This window comes from Oryzias latipes, chromosome 2, assembly GCF_002234675.1.
Source record: "Oryzias latipes chromosome 2, ASM223467v1".
NCBI lineage: Eukaryota > Metazoa > Chordata > Actinopteri > Beloniformes > Adrianichthyidae > Oryzias > Oryzias latipes.
Window position 1 is genome coordinate 6,150,939 of NC_019860.2, and position 20,183 is coordinate 6,171,121.

General features: G+C 45.9%; 1 protein-coding gene across 1 annotated transcript in view; it reads left to right on the forward strand.

The window, feature by feature from the left end:
- LOC105355327 (NACHT, LRR and PYD domains-containing protein 12-like) overlaps positions 1 to 20,183 on the forward strand; it is a 1,049,862-nt gene that overhangs the window by 72,687 nt on the left and 956,992 nt on the right. The gene's annotated exons all lie outside the window — the stretch shown is intronic.

Sequence of the window (20,183 nt, forward strand, 5' to 3'; positions counted from 1 at the left end):
TGTAATGTAGTCATAACAATAATGAATTGGATCACTCACGACACATTGACAGGACTCGATGTGAAGAGAAAGCAGTTGCAGTGGTATAGATGTACCGCAGGTCTTGCAGTCATTCTTTGGCATTTTGACAAATTCTGGTGCATTATAGGGTAGCGGGGCTGTATCAATTGTTTCTTGTAAAGGAACAATGTATATTGTGTTTTTTCCATTATTGGAGGAAGACTTCAGAATTTTTGAACTGTAACCATTGGAGGATTGGGGCAGTGGAGCCATCTTCCTTTGGCCACTCCCACCTTGAAAAATACAGAACATTGATGTAAAAATGTCATTATTGTTGTGCGAGACAAGTATTCTTTCAAAAGTCGTCAAAAAATTACACCCTAAATTTAAATGGGGGGAGAACTGTTTTGTAAAACCATAACATCAGTCTTACCAGTGGCTTTTTGAAGAAGCCATCCACCACGCAAACTTTGTAGTTTCGAAAATTCCTCAAGTAGAACCCTATTTATCTGAACATAAAGAAATTTGGATTAATAATAATACCACAGTCCAAGAACAGATCACCGACAGTGACATGTGACTGACGTTTTCTGGATTTCTGGCGTTCATTGAGCAATGCTTATTAGTGTGAACATTTTTTATTAAGCAGCTGGAATCAAACATCAAATCAAATCATGTAATGTTCTATAAAGCCCTGTCTCAATGCAAATTAAGCAGAGATGTAAAACTAAAAAATAATACCAGAAATCTACAAATTACATAAAACTGAAAAACACAAAGGTCTATCAACTGAATGGCAAATTGGATTTGAGCACGGTCCAAAAATTTTCTGCAATGTTATAATAGTTGCTTCACCTCTGCATGATCAGCATCATCTGCAATAGTGACAGTTCTCCTTCCTAATCCCGCTTGCAAAAGAACAGTTTCATCCCTTGGAGTTCTGGATGAATTGTTGGGCAACAGGCAGAACTGTAGTTCTAACAATCGTGCACATGTTGGTCTTGGTGCATCAGGTGCCTTTCTTTTAAAACGTGCACTGTTTCCAGAAAATATTGCTGGAAAAGACCTTAAAATAGAAATACCACATGTAATTTAATGTGTCAACTTTCTTTTTTTTAAGTGATTTTAAGTACATCGAAGTAACATCATTAGAATAATAAAGTCCCCAAATCGCAGTGTCAATCAAAATGTTTATCACTGTAATATCTGTGCAACTTTCAGAAGATTAACTACACTAACAACTATTATGGAATTGTCCAATCAAAATGTAAACAAGAATCTTGCCAAACCAGCATTAAAAAAATGTTCAACAAGCAGCAATAAGCAGCAAAAGCAGCAGCAAAAGCAGTCATGAGAGGGAAAATCATCTCTTATTCAACGCATAAAAAACGCAAGGAGAAAGCAGATTTATTAGAATTAGAAAATAAAATAAAAACTCTGGAGACTGCTTATGCTGCTTCTGCACAGGAACACATACTGGGCGACATGAAAAATTTAAAGCTGCAGTTAAATGACATCATCAATAAACAAACACAATTCCAGATACAAAGGCTTCGACTGGAAAGATATGAAAACTCAAATAAATCTGGCAAATTTCTAGCTAATCAGCTTAAAATTAATAAAGAAAAATCAACAATCACTTCTATTATGGACCAAACAGGGAATGTCACCCATGACCCGGTAAAAATTAATAATGCGTTTAAAGACTTTTATCAAAACTTATACACTCCACAGATCAATCCATCAGAACAAAGCATCAACTCATTTCTCAACAATATAAACCTGCCCAAGTTAAACGAAGATCAAATCACAAATTTAGACTCTCCGCTCTCGTTGTCTGAGCTTCATGAAGCTCTGTTACTTATGCCTAATGGTAAAGCACCAGGGCCTGACGGCTTTCCTGCAGAGTTTTATAAGGAATTCTGGGAACAACTGGCACCAACGTTTTATAAAACGGTAAAATTTATCAATGAAAGCCAATCTCTACCACCTAACATGAACTCTGCCAACATTATCCTTCTTCTAAAACCAGACAAAGACCCCACGAGTCCTTCAAGCTATCGCCCCATTTTTTTTATTAATGCAGATGTAAAAATTATCTGCAAAGCACTAGCACAGAGAATAGAAAAAGTCACTCCTCACATAATTGACTTTGACCAAACTGGATTCATCAAAGGCAGACACTCGGATGACAATGTCCGCAGACTCGTTAACATAATAGACTTTGCCACCATCAAAAACCAGGAAATGACTATACTATCACTGGATGCTGAAAAAGCCTTTGATAGAGTAAACTGGAAGGTCCTCATTGCTGCCCTCCATAAGTTTGGGTTTGGAGAATCATTCATCAATTGGATCAAAATATTATATCACAACCCCAATGCATCAGTTAGAACTAATAAACAGACTTCCAACAGGTTTTTTCTTGGAAGAGGAACTAGACAGGGTTGCCCACTCTCCCCCTCTCTTTTTGCAATATTTATCGAGCCTCTAGCTGCAGCAATAAGACAGAATGAGAGTATTAAAGGAATTAAAACCAAACACAGCCATCATAAAATTAGTCTCTATGCAGATGACATATTACTGTTTTTAAGTAATATACATTCTGTAAATGAAACGGCAACAATCATTAATGAATTCTCTCTGATTTGACTCACAATACCAGTCAAATCAGGCAATATAAAATATCTAGGTATTTATTTTTCCCCCAAAATTTCAGAACTGGTGCAGCTAAACTACACCCCATTACTGAAAAACATACAGGACGATCTAACACGCTGGACCAACCTGCCTTTGTCCCTTATGGGCAAGGTAGCCACGGTAAAAATGAAAATCTTACCCAAAGTTAATTATCTCTTCTCAATGATTCCCACACAACCGCCATTAAAATGGTTCAAAACATTAGACTCATCCATATCAAGCTTTCTATGGAACAATAAACCTGCAAGAATTAGTCTAAAAACTTTAAAATCTGCAAAAAGCTGTGGAGGATTAGAATTACCTAACTTCCACAATTACTTTCTTGCAAATAGATTACAATACATCTTAAAATGGTTAAAAAATAATCCAGAACTAACTCATGGTTAGACTTGGAACAGGCGTTATGTGGAAAGATCAACCTGTCAGATCTTCCATTTATTAGCCAAATAGTTAAAAAACAGGATTGTTTCAAAAGTATTAATATAAATGCCACTTTAACAGCCTGGTGGGAATTTCTCAAAATATCAAAATCATCAATTCAACCGTGCAAAATGACACCCATCTGGAACAACCCAGACATCCTCATAAACAAAAAAATTATCCACTTCCCAGCTTGGCAAGCAGGGGGCATAAAACAACTAGAGCACATAATTATTGATAGAAGATTCATAACTCCCCAGGAACTTCAAGACAAACATGGAATATATAACTTCTTGGAATATCAGCAACTTAAATCAATTATTACTAAAAATTTTAAATACAGAGACAACGATTTAAAGCTACCAGATGTAGTTACCACTCTGATCAATTTCTCAATAAATAAAACTCTCTCCAAAATATACAAACTTTTATGCAATTTAGATAACAATATTTCACTTCCGACAACAAAATGGGATGCGGATTTGAGCATCAGCACAGATGAAAGTTTTTGGTCAGAACTTTGTCTAAACACCTTTAAAATGACAAAAAGTCCAAATCTGCAGCTAATCCATTTCAAAACTCTTCACAGAATTTACTACACTGGACAGAGGATGTTCAAGATGTGTCTCAGTAACTCAGACATTTGTCAGCACTGTGACAGTAGTCTACTCGACAATTACATGCATGCACTATGGTTCTGCACGCCTGTCCAGGCTCTCTGGCAGCAGGTATGTGCCGATCTATCAGTCTGGCTTAAGGTTTCAATCACAGCTTCACCGTCACTTTGTGTGCTTGGTGACATGAGTGCCATCGATGTAGAAGGAGGATTAGGCTCTATCATTTTCATAACTCTTTGCATTGCTAAAAAAACTATTTTAATAAATTGGAAAAGCAAAAAAAATATAAATATAACTCAACACAGAAATCTGCTGCTTGATCATATCAGCTTGGAAAAAATGTCAGCCCAAAGTTCAAGTAACTTCGAAAGAATTCGGTCTCTCTGGTCTCCCATAGCTAACTCCGTGACTTAGGGGGTGGGGGGGGCCTGGTCGTCGCTGCTCCTTGCCCTTCTGCCGTGGGCCGGGGTGGGGGTCGGGGCCTCCGGTGCCTGGCGGGGGTTGTTGGGGGCTCCGTTGGTCGGGGATCGGGTCCGGCGCCTGGGTGGGGCGGGCTGGGGCGCTGCGTGGTCCTTTGGGTTGGGTGTGGGGTGCGTAGTGGGGGGGTGGGGTGGTGGTCTGGCTTGGCTTGGGGGGGTGGTCCCTTTGCCTGTGCTGGGGGGGGTTGGCGGGGGGCCCTGCTCGGGGGGGGCCCAGCGGCGCTGGATGGGCTTCCCATCTACACCTGGGGCTGGGATCGGCCCTTCCCTGGCTCTGGGACGGGACGGGACAACCCTCTCGGGGCCCCCGGTCGCTCTGGGTGTCATCCGCCTGGCTGCGGGGTCTGGGGTGGGGTGGGGTGGGGGGCTTGTCGGCCCTGACCTGTGGGGGGGCATTCTGGGGGAGGGGGGGGTCCACTATTGGTACGGGGCAGGGGGGGTTGACGGGTCGGGGTCTCCGCTGAGGCCATCGGCGGTTTCCCCGGCCGGTTGGCTGCCTCGGTCCCGTCGAGGCCTGACCAGAGCTGTTCTAGGGCCGGCGTTTGGGGGTGGGGGCCTGGGCTTGCTCCGGGGGGGGCCGGCGCTTTCTGGGTCCTCTCTCTCTGTGTGGGGGGGGTGGTGCTGGGTCTGGGGTGTCGCCGCCTCCGGGGGTGGGGCCCCTGGGCTGGGTGGGCATGGCCCCCTTGCTGGGGGGGGGGGGGGGACAGCTGTTTGACCACCGGGGGACAGTCTATCAGCTGTCCCCAACTTACCCCCTTCCTCATATAACCTCATAATAGGGTGAGGGGGTGGGGGGCTTAGCCTGCGATGAGCCTTGGGGGGAGGTTTACTAGGCAGTGGCCCCCCTCCTATGGTTGCCGTATGGAGTGGGCCCCCCCTCTTTCGGTTTTATTTGCACCTTAGACATGTAGGGCCCTTGGTAGGGGGGGTGCTTGGACATCACTGCCAGCAAGCAGCGGATGTCCTCCTAGCACCCTACCCGCCAATATTAACCGCACCTTAGACATTTAGGGCCCCTTGGTGGGGAATTTACTACACTGGACAGAGGATGTTCAAGATGTGTCTCAGTAACTCAGACATTTGTCAGCACTGTGACAGTAGTCTACTCGACAATTACATGCATGCACTATGGTTCTGCACGCCTGTCCAGGCTCTCTGGCAGCAGGTATGTGCCGATCTATCAGTCTGGCTTAAGGTTTCAATCACAGCTTCACCGTCACTTTGTGTGCTTGGTGACATGAGTGCCATCGATGTAGAAGGAGGATTAGGCTCTATCATTTTCATAACTCTTTGCATTGCTAAAAAAACTATTTTAATAAATTGGAAAAGCAAAAAAAATATAAATATAACTCAACACAGAAATCTGCTGCTTGATCATATCAGCTTGGAAAAAATGTCAGCCCAAAGTTCAAGTAACTTCGAAAGAATTCGGTCTCTCTGGTCTCCCATAGCTAACTCCGTGACTTAGGGGGTGGGGGGGGCCTGGTCGTCGCTGCTCCTTGCCCTTCTGCCGTGGGCCGGGGTGGGGGTCGGGGCCTCCGGTGCCTGGCGGGGGTTGTTGGGGGCTCCGTTGGTCCGGGATCGGGTCCGGCGCCTGGGTGGGGCGGGCTGGGGCGCTGCGTGGTCCTTTGGGTTGGGTGTGGGGTGCGTAGTGGGGGGGTGGGGTGGTGGTCTGGCTTGGCTTGGGGGGGTGGTCCCTTTGCCTGTGCTGGGGGGGGTTGGCGGGGGGCCCTGCTCGGGGGGGCCCAGCGGCGCTGGATGGGCTTCCCATCTACACCTGGGGCTGGGATCGGCCCTTCCCTGGCTCTGGGACGGGACGGGACAACCCTCTCGGGGCCCCCGGTCGCTCTGGGTGTCATCCGCCTGGCTGCGGGGTCTGGGGTGGGGTGGGGTGGGGGGCTTGTCGGCCCTGACCTGTGGGGGGGCATTCTGGGGGAGGGGGGGGTCCACTATTGGTACGGGGCAGGGGGGGTTGACGGGTCGGGGTCTCCGCTGAGGCCATCGGCGGTTTCCCCGGCCGGTTGGCTGCCTCGGTCCCGTCGAGGCCTGACCAGAGCTGTTCTAGGGCCGGCGTTTGGGGGTGGGGGCCTGGGCTTGCTCCGGGGGGGCCGGCGCTTTCTGGGTCCTCTCTCTCTGTGTGGGGGGGTGGTGCTGGGTCTGGGGTGTCGCCGCCTCCGGGGGTGGGGCCCCTGGGCTGGGTGGGCATGGCCCCCTTGCTGGGGGGGGGGGGGGGGACAGCTGTTTGACCACCGGGGGACAGTCTATCAGCTGTCCCCAACTTACCCCCTTCCTCATATAACCTCATAATAGGGTGAGGGGGTGGGGGGCTTAGCCTGCGATGAGCCTTGGGGGGAGGTTTACTAGGCAGTGGCCCCCCTCCTATGGTTGCCGTATGGAGTGGGCCCCCCCTCTTTCGGTTTTATTTGCACCTTAGACATGTAGGGCCCTTGGTAGGGGGGGTGCTTGGACATCACTGCCAGCAAGCAGCGGATGTCCTCCTAGCACCCTACCCGCCAATATTAACCGCACCTTAGACATTTAGGGCCCCTTGGTGGGGAGGGTGAGGGGACGTCACTGTGAGTAATCAGGAGATGTCCCCTTAGTGCCCTACCCGCCAATTTTAACTGCACCCCCCTTAGTACACACACCCCTCCCCCCTCAATATATACATCCCAACATAAACACACACACATGCACACACACACCCTCTCAAACACACATACACGCACACACATTTTGCAAGGAAGGTGGGACCTGGGTCCATCTGTCCCCTGCCTCTTCCCTGGTGGGGGGTGCGGGCCCCTTTGCAACGGCGGCCGTGTCCCCGGGGTGCCGGCTTCCTGGGCCCGGCGGTGCTCTCTCCGCGCGGTGGGGGAGTTCACATTACATCTGAGCCGGGGGTGTCTGGTCCCTGGGGGGTGGGTTCTGGTCCTTGCTCCTGAGAGCTGGGCCCCGCCAAATTTCCAACTGTGGCCGAGCCTGGTCGGGCCATATTTATAACACCCCTTGTGGGCCCTCTTTTTTTCCACGGGGTTCCCCCCTCCTGGGCGGGGGCGGCGGGCCCCCTGCCTCGCTCCTCCCTGGACCAACCGTGGGCCGGGCGGATGGCTGCCTGGAGTGCGGAGCGGGTCTCCCTTGGGGGGGTCCTGGCTCGTACCTGGGGTTGGGGCGGGGGGATGCCCGGAACTCCTGGGTGGTGGTGGGGTGCTCGTTTGGGGCTGTGGGCGTCCTTCTCCGGTGGGGCTCTGCGTTGGGTTCTCCCGGCGCGGCGGGGGGGCTGCTCTCCTGGTTGGGCTGGGGCGGCGCTCTCTTTCCCTCCGTGCTTCCCTGGCCTCTGGCTCTGGGGGCCTTGCGGCGGCCCTGCTGGCCCTGGCCTGGGTGGCGGGCTTGGTCGCCCGGGCGGCGGTTGTTCCCTGCCGGTTCCCGTGTGGCGTTGGGGGGATTCCGGCTGCCGCTGCTGCTGCGGTGGGGGTCTTGGGGTGGGGATGGCTGGGCACTCTCCCTCCTTCTTTTCACGTTCCACCATCCATTTTAGAAGAACATAAACACTCACCTGAGCACTGGTGTTAGCTCACCTTTGCACTAATAGCTTGCATGACTGAATGACTGAAATATTTCACACTAGTTGGTTTTAAGGCATAAGTATGCGTGTGTGAACACTATCTGTTTTGTGTACCTGTCGACAGGTGGACATTTTTGCAGCTAGCAGGTGTGTTTATAACATTTGAGTGTGTGTGTGGACGGGCCCCGCCCTTTTTGTACTGCATTTGAACCTCACCATAATGATTAACAACCAGTAAACTTGTTGCTGTATGCTACTTCATGGTCTTATCCCCCTTCCCCTCCTATTATCATCCCCTACCCCCCCTCTCTCTAGCGTCCCTCTCTCTTCTTCCCCTCTTTCCTTTTCCGTCCGGTCCAACACCAAAGATTTTCAGACATAATTGAAATTAATAAAGTTTGTCCTCAATTACAAAAGGGGTTTATTCTGACATACCTTTGGTTAGTCTGAAGATTAATAACCCCTCTTGTTAAAGCAAAATATGTCCAACACAAGAGGCCCTCAGCTCTCATCTGTCTGCTCAGCTGTTGGACAGGACAAGTTAAAAAAAAAAAAAAAAAAAAAAAAAAATGTTCAACAGCACGACTGAGATAGTTGATGGACATTTTGAGTCATTGTTCTCCACCTTTGCATCTCCTGCTGGACCGTGTTTTGTCGGACACGCTGGTTAATACCAGAAGTTGCAGAGGTACCAGCCTGGGATTCAACAGGCCCACTTGCACCTGTTGAACTGCTTTGTCGTTGGACATTAACAGTAGACTGTTGGACCGCACGTTGTCTGATGCAGCTAAGAAGATTTCTTACAGCATTTTCTATCACTGCATCCTGTTGATCCTAAAAAAAGGAATATAGTGATAAAATGCTGGCATTTCTGGTGTTAATTAGTAGTTAATCATAAATACCTTCTTTATGTTTATGTTCAAGCAAGCGTGTTTTACGTTAAGTAATAACATGGTGTAATAACTGCATCATATTGCAAAACATTTTCAGTATTTCTGATTCTGTTTTGTTCTGCTGCAATACATGAATGTACACATGTATCATGTTAGATGCACAAATGAATACTGTTTCTCCCAACTGAGAGTTTCTGTAAGGAATAATATCACCTGATGTAGGGTAATTACAGCAGGTTGCAGTTTTATTGTTTGTTTCATGATTTCTAAATCATATATATATATATATATATATATATATATATATATATATATATATATATATATATATATATATATATATATATATATATATATATACACATACACAACATCAACAGGACTCTAAGAGCCTTCATAGGAAACTCGATGAAGCTGTGGAAAACCACCCTTGAAGCCAATGGGAAGCCACTTGCACAAGTGTCCATCAAATGTGGGATATACCAAGGTGATGCTCTGTCCCCACTGCTGTTCTGCATAGGTCTGAACCCCCTCACCCAAATAATCAACAAGACTGGCTATGGATACCGACTCAGAAATGGGGCCAACATCAGTCACCTCCTCTACATGGATGACATCAAGCTATATGCTAAGAGCGAGCGTGACATTGACTCCCTGATCCACACCACCAGGATCTACAGTACTGACATTGGGATGTCATTCGGGCTCGAGAAATGCAGCCGGATGGTGACAAAGAGAGGCAAGGTAGTCCACACAGGAGGGGTCTCACTCCCAGAAGGAACAATAGCAGACATTGAGGACAGTTACAAGTACCTTGGAATCCCACAGGCAAATGGCAACCTGGAGCAGGCAACAAGGAAAGCTGCAACAGCTAAATACCTCCAACGAGTAAGGCAAGTCCTGAGAAGCCAGCTCAATGGCAAACATAAGACCCGGGCAATTAACAGCTACGCACTGCCAGTTATCAGATACCCTGCAGGAATAATAAGATGGCCAAAGGAAGAGATACAGACCACGGATGTTAAAACACGAAAGCTCCTCACCATGCATGGAGGGTTCCATCCCAAATCCAGCACCCTGAGACTGTATGCTAGTCGCAAGGAAGGAGGCCGAGGACTAGTGAGCGTAGAAGCCACTATCCAGGATGAAACATCCAAGATCCATGAGTACATCAAGCTCAAGGCCCCAACTGACAGTGTGCTCAGTGAATGTCTCAGGCAATGGAGAGCAGAGGATACAGTGCTGGAGGACAGATCCTCATGGGAGGACAAACCCCTGCATGGGATGTACCACCGGACCATAACTGAAGTGGCTGATATCAAGAAGTCCTACCAATGGCTAGAAAGGGCTGGCCTACAGGACAGTACTGAAGCGCTCATCCTGGCAGCTCAGGAACAAGCCCTGAGCACCAGAGCAATAGAGGCTCAGATCTACCACACCAGACAAGACCCAAGGTGTAGGCTGTGCAAAGAGGCCCCTGAAACAATCCAGCACATAACTGCAGGATGTAAGATGCTGGCAGGTAAAGCATACATGGAGCGCCACAATCAAGTGGCTGGAATAATATACAGGAACATGTGTGCAGAATATGAACTGGAAACCCCAAGGTCAAAATGGGAAACACCTCCGAAGGTGGTAGAGAATGAAAGGGCAAAGATCCTGTGGGACTTCCAGATCCAGACTGATAGGATGGTAATGGCAAACCAACCAGACATTGTAGTGGTGGATAAAGAACAGAGGAAAGCCGTTGTGGTGGATGTGGCAGTGCCAAGCGATGGAAACATCAGGAAGAAGGAACATGAGAAACTGGAGAAATACCAGGGACTCAGAGAATAACTGGAGAAAGCCTGGAAAGTGAAGGTGACAGTGGTGCCTGTGGTAATTGGAGCACTCGGGGCAGTAACCTCCAAGCTGGAGGAGTGTCTACAACAGATACCTGGAAAGACCTCAGAAAAGCGCAGTTTTAGGAACAGCTAAGATACTGCGCAGGACCCTCAAGCTCCCAGGCCTCTGGTAGAGGACCCGAGCTTGGAGGAGAAACCACCCGCGGAGGGTGAGAGGGGCGTATGTATGTATACATAGTATACTTTGTCGTTTGAGAAAGTTCTGTGAACGCATCAAGCAGAGATGCTGATTGGCCCTCAGATCTGTCGCTCAGCCTGTTGCTGGGGGGTTTGGACCAATGGGGTTCAGCCATCGAAGAGCGATCGCGGCAGAAGGGATTAAGGACTTGCTGAATACGTTTTTGGTTATGGCCTACAGTAACTACAATAAAGAACCTTAAAAGAGATAAAGTCTCCGTGCCTCAGTGTGGGAAAGGGACACTACAGTATTTACATGTATTTAAAAAAAAAAAAATTATCTCCAGAACACAGTGGATTCATTATGATCGGCGAAAAAACAAGCTCATTAGATTTTCCCTTCGTGAAATCGTTAACGTCATTTTCGTCGTTAAAAACATCAAGTAGTGAGCATGGTGTCCGAATCACTTTCAACAATATACACGCCTATAATAAAGTTTTTAATAGCTAGCTATGGTTACGATGTGAATTCGGACAGTCTAAGTTACCGCGGTACTCGCCGCCGACTTTTATACAAACCACGGAAGATCAGAGTAGTTTATAAAATTTGGTCGGCGTAAATTTATAAACTCTCAAGGCACACAACGAACGAACAAAAACAATGATTACTAAGGCAACTTACCCCAGCTTGATGCGCCATGGTATTGCTGTAGCGGGCCGGTCCAACATCAAAAGGTATACGGGCGCGTGCATCTTCTGGGTCCTGAACTCTGATTGGTTGACCCCCACCCCCTCCAAGACCCCCCCCCTTCCCCCCCAGACCCTCCCCCCCCCCCCCCCCTTGTTCCATTATCGGACACAGATCTGTTTTGACATAAATGTCTCGCAAAGAATGTGTCAAAAGTCGAACGCAGTTGAAGCGAGCTGTGATTCACGGCAGCAGATTCGCGCATACGCAGCAGCACATTCGAGCACACGCGGCAGCAGATTCGAGCAGTTGTAATCGTGGATTTGAGGTTGTAACTCTAAATGAACACATGAAAATGTTAATTTGTAATTTATGATTTCATTTTTTGTAACATATATGTATATATTTGTAGAAATTGTTTGACTTTTTTTTACGTGTGTTCATTAGTTTTTTACAACAGAAAATCTTTAAACACAGATGCAGATTTTTGGTGCTCAAGTTCTCACATTTGATTTTACAAGTTATCACATCAAATGTACAAGTGCGTCCATTTTGGAACATTAATACCTTCATACTCTGGCTCCGACAGCAGGCCAAACTCAAACGCCACAGGCTCCACGCGCCGGCTCCAACAGTCCTCCTCTTTTCTTCCCCCGCCCCCGCCGGCCGCGCACTGGTGCTCCATTAGAGAATAACAGCCTCCCTGCTCTGTGTGACCACGCCCTCCCACACAGGTGTCCTTCATCCACCATCAGCAATCTGTGCAAGCAGTCACAAACTACCTGCTGACACATCAAGGGATGATTGATGATTGCTCAGAAGATTGTAGCATAGGAACAGAATCTGAAAGAAGACATCAGACAAGTTCTTTTATCAAAAAAATTAAAAATGTGATTCACACAAACCTGTGGCATATTTGGTGGTTAACACTCCGACAGAAGGATCCTTAACTACATCCTGAAACACATGATCATCCAACTCAGTTCCAAACCTGTCAACAACCTTTCCACCTTCGGTCACAGCAGGGACACCACTTTATGCAAATGGTGCAAGGAAAAAAACATTATTGTGTAAACCAGATTCATGTAATAATATTCTTCAAACACCAACATAGAATGGATGTGTCCAGGAGGGATCTGAACCACAATGAACTGGTATTCTGCAAAAAATGTGTTCACATGCATGCACTGCAGTAGTAACTTGACCTCACCAAGATGGCGGTGCTCGCCTCCCATGAGGAACCACGTGATGTCTCCTCTATTGATATAACTCATTGCTAGCAGAGTTAGCTTGTTAGCAGGCTAGCCGCGTTAGCTTGTGTTGAAGGATTGTGGTGTTTTGTTGGGACGTTTTTGAGGTTTTTGGACAGAAAGGACGATACGTGGTTCGTGTGGGAACTCTCAGCATTTTCCAAAGTGTCGTAAATGAGTGAAGAAGTGTTGAACGGAAAGACAACGTGGATTGCTGTGATTGTGAGACTAGCAGATGATCGATCGGAGCTGCAGTGAAGAGGACGGCGGTGTTTGTGGGAGTTGGAGCTGAAGATCGGAGCAGGAACCATGTCTTCAGAACCTCAGGAAGGTTCTGTCAGAGAACAACTTTCTGCTGCTGAAGGAACCATCGTCCAGAACGAGGAGGAGCTCTGTCGTCAGCGCAGACTGCTGGATAGCAGCTGGAACCCGCAGCTGCAGCTACACATAGTTGGTACGTGACTAAACATTTGAACTCTTTGGATTGGTCTTTATGTCACTGGAAAGGGATAAATAAAGATTTCCCAGTGGTATAAAGATCTTTCAGATAAAGTTGTCATTTTACATGATCACTAATCTTTTTCCTGAATAAAAAGCAAAATAATAAAATATTTGTAACCAGAATCAAAGATGAGACTTCTTAGTATCAGAACTTTCTCATTACTGTCCAATCAAGAAATGGAGGTATCATTACAGAGATAGACAAAAGAACTACAAGAAACAAAGTTGATATCAATTTATATTTCCTTATTAACAAATAATAATTAATTAGACATATAATCAAGAAAATGATCCAGTTTAATTTGAAGCTTCACAGAAAATGATATATCTTAGAAAAACACCATTTAAAGCATTTGAAGTTATCACTATAGAGATTCCAGACTTTCATTTCCTGGTTTGAACTATATGTGGCAGCGATTCCAGGCATCACCAAAATAGTTTTCTTCTTTGGAGCCAAAAACTGATAGCAGAGCAAACGTCAAGTATAAATATCCAGATGGTAGAAAAAAAGTTAAAATGCAGTAAACAATCAAAATAATGTCTAGAAAGTCTGCAAAGCTATTAATCTAAAGGGTAGAAATACTATGAAATAGAATTGTCAAAGTCATGATTAGTTTTTACAATAAATAAAACACTTATTTTAAAAAAAATTCTAAAAGTATTTGTTGGACATTGGCCACAGCCAATCAGCTTACTCAAAACCGGTCACATGATCCTCATGATCCAACATTCACTGCTTGGACAGAGAGGCACATGAATGAGAAAACAGTTCCTGTTAACTTTAATTTTCTCATGAAATCTGCAGGAATGCAACATAAAAAATTGAATAGTATAATAATTAAACATCAACTTAACTTAGAAAACTGACAAGTGTTTTTGTGAACCATAAATGTCGTCTGGAAAAGTCGTATCTTTAACTGCATGGATTGAAAAAAATATTTCAACACTAGATTAGCTTGCATGTGTAACACCCACTGATATACTAAGGCTCATTCTATAGAACAGAATGCTCTGAACAGAAATGCTGCAGCCTCTATCAGGTCTATCAGCTGGTCTGGCAGAAAGCTCTGGTGGCTAAGCTAGGTCATGTGTCCATGCCGACGTCTAAGTACGTTCACTGCATCCACCTGCAGAAAAATAGATCTGGTCTAGCCCTCGAGCGCTGGGCCTCTCCACATTTCCAACTGTGGGTGAGCCTGATCAGGTCATGTTTACAATGCTCTTCAGGAACACTCACTTCTCTTGGGCGTCCTCCTCCTTGCCAGGGATGGACAGCTCCTGCCTTGCTCTTTCTTTGACCTCCAGCTGGGTGGGTTTCTGTCTGGAGCATGGGGCGGGTCCCCCTTGAGGAGCCTTGGGGGGTTGGGGTGGGAGGGATGCTCATCTGGAGTTGGGGGTGCTCTCCCTGGGTGGGACCGTGCTCTGGGCTGTAATGCGCCACAAAGCTGTTTATCAACTGCCAATAAACCACAGAAGAAGAAAAAGACGCCAGCAGCATTAGATTGTGTTGAGAGGACGGTGGTGTTTTGTTTTGGGGCTGTTCTTCTTGTTTTGGGGCTATCATTGTGGTCGGGGTGGAGTTTACACTCTCTGTCCCCCTGTGACTTCCTGCTCTCTGGCGTTGGGGGACCAGTGGTGGTCCTGCTGGCCCTGGTCTGGGTGGTGGACAGGATTGCCCTATGGGCGGATGTCCTCCATCTGCTGTACTGTATAGGGGGCTACCACTGCTGCTTCGGTGGGGCTCTTGGTGTAGGAATGAGCGGACTGTTTTTTTGTTTGTTTTTTTACATTCCATCATCAACAGAACAGAACAGAATAAGGCAGAAAAAGAACAGAAACACCCACTCGAGCACAGGTGTAAGATCACATTTGCACAAATATTGTGCGGGACTGAAATGCTTTGTGTGTGTGTTTGTATGCATAAGTATGTGCCTATTATAAATATAATCAATCTAACTAAAGTTTAACCTAAATAACAAAAGCAGTTTATTCAAACATGTTGTAACAATAATGTACATCCAACACAAGAAGCCTTCAGCTCCTACCTGTCTGCTTAGCTGTTGGACAGGAAGTTGGGTAAAATAATTATTTCAAAATAAGAAAAATCGAATCAACATTGAAAAATACCATTTGGATTGAGATACAGTGATTTTACTGTCATTTCAAAAGGAATGGTTGCATCACAGCGGACAAAAGACACACAATGATGATCACATTGTGTTATTTTGATGTGGAAAAACAACAGCGGGCTGAACTTTATGAAACTAAAATGCGAATGGTTTTGACATTCATTCTTGTTTGTTTGTTTGATCACATATTTAATATACACTTGATTATCTTTGGTGAAGCAGAACAAAAGGCTCTGTCTCCCATCGTGTGGAGCCTGAGGGGGGAGGGGGGGGGGCATGAAGAAGGAAGCTGTCTGTTGAATGGAGGGTACGGGTATGTTTTTGGGGAATGAGGAGATCCTGGGGGTATGGTGGTGCCTGACCGGCCATGCGTATGTAGGTGATGATGAGAAGTTTGTATTCAATCCTGGATGAAACAGGATGCCAGTACGGCGATTTCAGGATGGCGGTTATGTGCTCATACTTCCTGACCCTTTTTAGGATTCTGGCTGCACTGTTTTGGATGTACTGAAGCTTTTTTTAAATATTTTTGTTGGGAATGCCAGAAAAGAGGAAGTTGCAGTTTTCCAGCCTTGAGGAGATAAAGGCATGGACAGGTATTTCTGTGTCGGGAAGTGATAGAAGAGGCCAGAGTTTGGAGATTAATGGTAAATTAGGCATTTGATAAGAAACTTCAGCACAGAAAGTGTTCTTCTGTTAAAAAATACTCTATCAGGATTTATGTAAAAACAAAATATGAATAATCTTTTTGCTCTGAAAGTTGATCTGAGACCTGATGAAGTTCTCACATAGGGCCAATGTTATTCCACTATTTGCGTGCAGTCAAAAATGTAGATTGACCACCAGGACATTACGTTCAGCACGTGCAGAGATATGCTTTTTCCCCTGTTTTGCTTTGCCTTTGCGTCACCAAGTGGAGGAATTGGTTATTTATTTTAAAAATTTATAACTCACCATAGGAATAGAATTGAAATTTTCAATTCTACTCACTCGTCACTCCACTCTGTGCTGAAAACAAAACAAACCCACACACACACAGTGAGACCAACGTGCCAACAAAACTTCCGCTACACACTAAAAAAAGAGGGAAATAAACAAATACAGTGAGGAAAACGCTGCCAGCAGGTGCCCCCCTCACCGACACCACACACACACCGGTGCCCGACCCGGACCTATACAACAAGAAGAATCAGAGTGAACCGCTCAGTAAATGCAACTTCAATTTAAAAACACATTAAAATGTGTAAAAGGGTAAAAACACATAAAAATGTATAAAAAGGGAAGGTAAAGAACTTATGACATCTACAACACCTCCAGCCGCTTACAGCATCTAGTTAAAAAAAGAATGTAAATGAGTAAATTGTGATCTACATTCTTCCAAGAAGAGGAGCTTCAACCATACATACCACCATGCAGGCAGGCAGCCACTGTCTATCCACGCACTCCCTGTTCCTGATATAGGGACAGACACAGATGAACCAAATCCCTAATCAAGCAGGCATGCACCTGTCACAGGTAGACCTGCAGTTTACACCCGGACCAGCTTTCTCTCCGGGCTAGCGGGCCGGGTTTAGCTCCGTCCAAAGAGCTAGTCCGAGGGAGAAGCTTCGAGCCGCGCAGACAGCAGGGTTTCCCAAGGAGGCTGTGGTCCCAAACTCTGGACCGCATAAGGCTGCTACAAAGTCCCAAGAAGCTGTATACAATCATCAGGACAGCACAAACGTCACAAAGCCATCTCCCCTGCCGCTAACACAAAGCTGCTCCTAGACATGTCTGTGCCTCTTATCAGCCGGACACAGAGATAGCACTGACGTCATCGCCCCGCCACCCCTCTGGAAATGCTAAGTGGAATTGAAATATGTGACACTATTCGCAGGGTGGATGTGAAAATGAACATTCAATCCCATCTTTGTATTTTCATTGTAATTATGACACAGAATAAGCGGTTTTAAAGTAGAAAAGGAAAAAGCATTTTGAAGTATTGATTTTTCATTTTAATTTGGAGTCATTTGATGCAGTTACATTTTGAAAATAAAAAAGCATTTCTGTTAATCCATTTTAATTGTCAAATTAGACATTTCTAAATGAATTTTGCTACACATTTACCAGAGAACCTTTTGAAAATGAAAATTATTCTTAATTTTGAGTCAAAAAATGCAGCTTCATTTTGAAAATGAAAGAGCATTTCTGGTTTTGACTTTTATTTTTAATTATGCTACACAATTGCTTCCATACTTCTCCCCCTATCTCTAAGGGAGCACCCAGCCCACCTACAGAGAAAGTTCATTTCAGCCGTTTGTATCCGGGGCCTCGATCTTTCGGTCATGACCCATAGCTCATGACCATAGGTGAGTATTGGAATGAAGACTGACCGGTAAATTAAGAGCTTGTGTGGGAGGAGCCACACAAGCTCTTGTGACAGCTGAGCCAAATGTTTTTTGGCTCAGATCTGGCTGTAGATCTCACACTACGGTCTTCCCTCACTCTTGAACAAGACCCCAAGATATTTAAACTCCTCCACCTGGGGCAGGGAAACTCCACCCAACAAGAGATGGCAAACTACCTTTCTCCGGTTGAGAACTATGGTCTCAGATTTAGCGACACTGACCCTCATCCCAGCTGCTTCACACTCGGCCGCAAACCACGCCAATGCACGACGGAGGTCCTGGCTCAATGAAGCCAACAGAACAACATCATCTGCAAAATTCCTGTGGTCCCCAAACCAGACCCCTCTGGCCCCCTGGCTGCGCCTAGAAATTCTGTCCATGAAAACTATGAACAGAACCGGTGATAAAGATCAGCCCTGCCAGAGTCCAACGTGCACCTTGGGTGATAGACAGCCTCACCCCAAAGTCCTTAATATCTGCTTCTTCAAAGTAAGGCGTGTCAGTGGGATTGAGGAGATCCTTGAAGTATTCCTTCCCCCGCCTGACATTGTCCCCAGTGGTAGTCAACAGCTCCCCAGCAGCACTGAGACTGGTGCCTGTAAAGAACTGCGCCTTCTGAGGCGCAGGATGGTTTGCCATAATCTCTTTGATACAAGCCAGCAAGGCCTGGTAGGACTCTTTCTTCAGCTTGACGGCATCCCTTACTTCCAGTGTCCACCACCGGGTTCGGAGGTTGCAGACAAAAGAGTTCAGCTGGAATTTGAGAACGGGGCTTTGAAACCAGCAGGAGTTTCAGTCCATTCTGATGTTTCATTCAGGTTTCTGCTACAATAAGCCTTTATTTTGAAAGAGCCAGTGGGGCAGGAACAATAGTAGGTGACTCTGAAGATGAGATTACCTGTAATCCTAGCCAACTGACCCCACATTTTACATCTGCACATTTGCAATCCTAACTGAGGGGTGATCCTAAACACTCGCAGGGTTTGCGCGCAGTGTTAAGGGGGGGGGGGGGGTGTGTTTGTCACTTGGGGGCGATAACCTGCTAAGACATACATGTAAACACACAATTAAAGTCATATTATTTCCAAAAACACACTCCTCTCCTTACAATGCAACAACACAGGACTAAAGTTTTAGTAATGGGTGTTTTTTTCCTGTTATTACATACCAGTAAAACATGCATGCTTGCGGGTGTTTTAAAAAGGCAGCAAAAGCAAAACTGAGGTTGTGGTTGTGATTTATTTTTTACGGTGGCCCAGAAGGGTCACAACACAACACATTAACTTTACACACAAAACATTAACTTAACACACAACACATTAACTCACAACACATTAACTTTACACACAACACATTAACATTACACAAAACACATTAACTTAACACACAACACAACACATTAACTCACAACACAACACAATAACTCACAACACAACACATTAACTCACAACACAACACATTAACTTACCTCACAACACTTTAACTCACAACGGAAGTAAAGCAGCAATTGAAGTGCTTTTATTCTGAAATGTCCACTGGGCTGAGCGGCTAACTACATAACAGAAGGTAATGTCACAGTGAGCTGTGGAGGGAGCATGATATTGCTACAAGAGAAGCTAGCAGCAGTGTTGACAGAAACTTTCTCTTTATTACGATTCCGCTTCCTCTGAACACACACAATATGAACGCACACTCCTCCCTCCCACCCCTCTCTGTCGCTGCACGCGCGCTCCTCTCCTTTCTTCCGCTCCCTCCCCTCACACATGCACGTGCAGTTCCCAACACACATAGACACACGCGCGCGCACACACACACACAATGAATGAAAGAAGGCCGGTCCGCTGAAGAAATATTCAATACTGTCATCCTTTTATTAGATCAGGAGAAAGAAGAATACACAGCTTTCGTTGAGTTTTTCCCCCTACTGGACTGATTTAGCACCCGATCCGATGATTTTTCAAAATAAAAGATAGTTCAGAATTATAATAAAAGGATTGATAAACACAGACACCGCTCCATGTAGCGATCAGACCATAACTTTAGCTGGTGGCTCCTCCCACACGCAGCCGCAGTGTCAGGCTTTAAAGAACGCAATTTCTAAGAGGCGGGGCGTTGCACACCCCCAACAACAGGTTAGATGACAGAGCCCATTAAGTGTCTCTGCCTGGTGCGTTTACTGAGCTTTAGTACATAGAAGTTCACAGCCACACGGCCTAACGTAGTCCGCTATTATATATTCATGAGGGGGGGGGGAACGCCGAACCGACCCTAAAACCAAATTATGAAAACCCAAATTATGAAAACCCGGCCAAAGCCATTTTTACCCGCAAATATAGAACCAAAACCGCCCAATCTGGCAACACTGCTGCTAGGTTCTTTTGCAGAAAAATCACGCTCCCTCCACAGCTCACTGTGACATTACTTTCTGTTATGTAGTTAGCCGCTCAGCCCAGTGGACATTTCAGAATAAAAGCACTTCAATTGCTGCTTTACTTCCGTTGTGAGTTAAAGTGTTGTGAGGTAAGTTAATGTGTTG